General features: G+C 40.7%; 1 non-coding gene across 1 annotated transcript; it reads left to right on the forward strand.

Moving 5' to 3' along the window:
* Nucleotides 1-3,130: 3,130 nt before the first annotated feature.
* LOC112724307 (small nucleolar RNA R71) lies at nucleotides 3,131-3,237 on the forward strand. The gene has a single exon (XR_003163476.1). It is a non-coding gene; the product is annotated as a small nucleolar RNA R71 (small nucleolar RNA).
* The last annotated feature ends 1,184 nt before the right edge of the window (nucleotides 3,238-4,421 follow it).

The following is a 4,421-nucleotide window of genomic DNA, read 5'->3' on the forward strand; positions in this document are numbered from 1 at the left end:
GCAACCTTGATTAAAGTTAACCCTTCTAGTGTAGGGCGTCATCTCCTTGCATCATGGGCAAGTTAAACGCCAACCTCACATTCTCCGGACTAAATCTAAGTATTTCCCCCAAACCATTGTAACATAGTTCTTTGGATCCGGGTTCTTACATTGATCATGGTTCTTGGTGATCCATGCATTAGCATAGAACTCTTAAACCATTAGGATGCCGACTTGTTGGATGGGATTTGTTAGAACTTCCCAACCTCTTCTTTGAATTTCATGTCGGATCTCCGGATACTCATTTCTTTTGAGTTTGAAAGGGACCTCGGTGATCACCTTCTTCTTGGCCACAACATCATAGAAGTGGTCTTGATGGGCTTTGGAGATGAACCTTTCCATCTCCCATGACTCGGATGTGGAAGCTTTTGTCTTCCCTTTCCCCTTTCTAGAGGATTCTCCGGTCTTAGGTGCCATCAATGGTAATGGAAAAACAAAAAGCTTATGCTTTTACCATACCAAACTTAGAATTTTGCTCGCCCTCGAGCAATCAAAGAAATAATAGATGAAGAAGAAGAAGAAATGGAGGAGAGGGAGAGTGGGAAGTGTTTCGGCCAAGAAGGGTGTAGAGGGGTGTGTTGTGTGAATTTGATGAAGAATGGAGGGCTTATATAGGGAAGGGAGGGGGGGAAAGGTTTCGGCCATATGGGTGGGTTTGGGTGGGAAATTGGTTTTGAATTTTGAAGGTAGGTGGAGTTTATGAGGTAGGTTTATGGGGAAGAGTGGATGGATGTGAGTGGTGAAGAGGTGATGGGGAAGAGAGATTGAGGTGATTGGTGAAGGGTTTTTGGGGAAGAGTGTTTATGGGGTTGTGTGAAAGAGAGTGGTGAGAAGAAGTGAGTGGAGGTAGGTGGGATCCTGTGGGGTCCACAGATCCTGAGGTGATCCTGTGGGGTCCACAGATCCTAAGGTGATCCTGTGGGATCCACAAATCCTGAGATGATCCTGTGGGGTCCACAGATCCTGGGGTGTCAAGGATTTGCATCCCTGCACCAATTAGGCATGTAAAATGCCTTTGCACACAACTCTGGGGGTTCAGCGCCAGGTTGGTGCCCATTTTGGGCGTTCAACGCCCATTTGTTGCCATTTCTGGCGTTGAACGCCAGAACCATGCTTGTTCTGGGCGTTCAGTGCCAGAATGCTGCCCATTTTGGGTGTTCAGCGCCAGAACCATGCTCTGTTCTGGCGTTGAACGCCAGGCAGATGCTCCTCCAGGGTGTCATTTTTCTTCTGCTGTTTTTGATTCTGTTTTCAATTTTTATATTTATTTTGTGACTCCTCATGATCATGAACCTATAAAGACATATAACTAAGAAAAATATTGTTAGATAAATAAAAATTGGGTTACCTCCCAACAAACGCTTCTTTAATGTCAATAGCTTGACAGTGGGCTCTCATGGAGCCTCACAGATGTTCAGAGCATTGTTGAGACTCTCCAACACCAAACTTAGAGTTTGGATATGGGAGTTCAACACCAAACTTAGAGTTTGGTTGTGGCCTCCCAACACCAAACTTAGAGTTTGACTGTGGGGGCTTTGGTTGACTCTGCTTTGAGAGAAGCTTTTTATGCTTCCTCTCCATGGATGTAGAGAGAGATCCTTGAGTTGTAAACACAAGGTTGTCCTCATTTAATTGAAGGATCAATTCTCCTCTGTCCACATCAATCACAGCTCTTGCTGTGGCTAGGAAAGGTCTTCCTAGGATGATGGATTCATCCTCTTCCTTTTCAGTATCCAGGACTATGAAATTAGCAGGGATGTAAAGGCCTTCAACCTTTACTAACACGTCCTCTACTTGTCCATAAGCCTATTTTCTTGAATTGTCTGCCATCTCTAATGAGATTCTAGCAGCTTGCACCCTATAGATTCCCAGTTTCTCTATTACAGAGAGGGGCATGAGGTTTATTCCTGAACCAAGGTCACATAGGGCCTTAAAGATCATGGTGCCTATGGTACAAGGTATTATGAACTTTTCAGGATCCTGTCTCTTCTGAGGCAATGTCAGTTGATCCAGATCACTTAGTTCATTGATGAACAAGGGAGGTTCAACTTCCCAAGTATCAATGCCAAATAATTTGGCATTCAGCTTCATGATTGCACCAAGAAACTTGGCTGTTTGCTCTTCAGTAACATCCTCATCCTCTTCAGAAGAGGAATACTCATTAGAGCTCATGAAGGGTATAAGGAGGTTCAATGGAATCTCTATAGTCTCTAGATGAGCCTCAGAGTCCTTTGGTTCCTCAGAGGGAAGCTCCTTATTGGTCACTGGACGTCCCAGGAGGTCTTCCTCCTTGGGATTCACGTCCTCCTCTCCCTCATTGGGTTCGGCCATTTTGCTTATGTCAATGGCCTTGCACTCTCCTTTTGGATTCTCTTCTGTATTGCTTGGGAGAGTACTGGGAGGGATTTCAGTGATCCTTTTACTCAGCTGGCCCACTTGTGCTTCCAAATTTCTAATGGAAGACCTTGTTTCATTTATGAAACTCACAGTGGCCTTGGACAGATCAGAGACTAAGTTTGCCAGATTAGAAGTATTTTGTTCAGAGTTCTCTGTCTGTTGCTGAGTGGATGATGGAAAAGGTTTATTATTGTTAAACCTATTTCTTCCACCATTATTAAAGCCTTGTTGAGGCTTTTGATCCTTCCATGAGAAATTTGGATGATTTCTCCATGATGAGTTATAGGTGTTTCCATAAGGTTCACCTAAGTAATTCACCTCTGCTATTGCAGGGTTCTCAGGATCATAGGCTTCTTCTTCATAAGAAGCCTCTTGAGTACTGTTGGATGCAGCTAGCATTCCATTCAGACTCTGGGAAATCATATTGACTTGCTGAGTCAATATTTTGTTCTGAGCCAATATGGCATTCAGAGTATCAATCTCATGAACTCCCTTCTTCATAGGCGTCCCATTATTCACAGGATTCCTTTCAGAAGTGTACATGAACTGGTTATTTGCAACCATGTCAATGAGTTCTTGAGCTTCTGCAGGCGTTTTCTTTAGGTGAATGGATCCACCTGCAGAAGTGTCCAATGACATCTTAGATAACTCAGACAGACCATCATAGAATATATCCAGGATGGTCTATTCTGAAAGCATGTCAGAAGGACACTTTTTGGTCAGTCCTTTGTATCTCTCCCAAGCTTCATAGAGGGATTCACCTTCTTTTTGTCTGAAGGTTTGAACATCCACTCTAATCTTGCTCAGCTTTTGAGGAGGAAAGAACTTGGCTAGGAAAGCCTTGACCAGCTTATCCCAAGAGTTCAGGCTATCCTTAGGTTGAGAGTCTAACCATATTCTAGCTCTGTCTCTTACAGCAAATGGGAAAAGCATGAGCCTGTAGACTTCAGGATCTATTCCATTAGTCTTAACAGTATCACATATCTGCAAGAATTCAGTTAAGAACTGAAAAGGATCTTCAGATGGAAGTCCATGAAACTTGCAGTTCTGCTGCATCAGAGAAACTAATTGAGGTTTCAGCTCAAAGTTGTTTGCTCCAATGGCAGGAATGGAGATGCTTCTTCCATGTAAATTGAAATTAGGTGCAGTAAAGTCACCAAGTATCCTCCTTGCATTGTTGTTGGGTTCGGCTGCCATCTCCTTTACTTGTTCGAAATTTTCAATTAAGTTGTCTCTGGATTGTTGTAATTTAGCTTCTCTTAGTTTTTTCTTCAGAGTCCTTTCAGGTTCTGGATCAGCTTCAACAAGAATGCCTTTTTCTCTGTCCCTGCTCATAAGAAAGAGAAGAGAAAAAGAAAAGAAGAGGAATCCTCTATGTCACAGTAAATAGGTTCCTTATTGTTAGTAGAAGAAAAGAAGAAGAGAAAAATCTGAACTTAGAAAGGGAGAGAGAGGGTTTGGATTTTTGGTGGGTGAGGGAGAGATGTTAGTAGATGAATAAATAAATAGAATAAGATGAGAGAGGGAAAATTTCGAAAATAATTTTGAAAAAGAGTTAGTGATTTTGAAAATAGTTTTTGAAAAAGGTTAGTAATTTTCGAAAATTAAGATTTAAAAATTGAAATAATTAGTTAATTAAAAAGAAATTTTGAAAAAGAGGGAGATATTTTCGAAAATTAGAGAGAGAGAGAGAGAGAGAGAGTTAGTTAGGTAGTTTGAAAAGATAAGAAACAAACAAAAAGTTAGTTAGTTAGTTGAAACAAATTTGAAAATCAATTTTTGAAAAGATAAGAAGTTAGGAAGTTAGAGAAGATATTTTGAAATCAAATTTTTGAAAAAAGATAAGATAAGAGGATATTTTTGAAAAGATATGATAGAAATTAGTTTTTGAAAAAGATTTGAATTTTTAAAATCACAACTAATGACTTAAAGTTTGAATCTTTCTTAACAAGCAAGTAACAAACTTGAAATTTTTGAATCAAAAC

The sequence above is a fragment of the Arachis hypogaea genome, chromosome 11 (genome assembly GCF_003086295.3).
Source record: "Arachis hypogaea cultivar Tifrunner chromosome 11, arahy.Tifrunner.gnm2.J5K5, whole genome shotgun sequence".
Classification (NCBI taxonomy): Eukaryota; Viridiplantae; Streptophyta; class Magnoliopsida; order Fabales; family Fabaceae; genus Arachis; species Arachis hypogaea.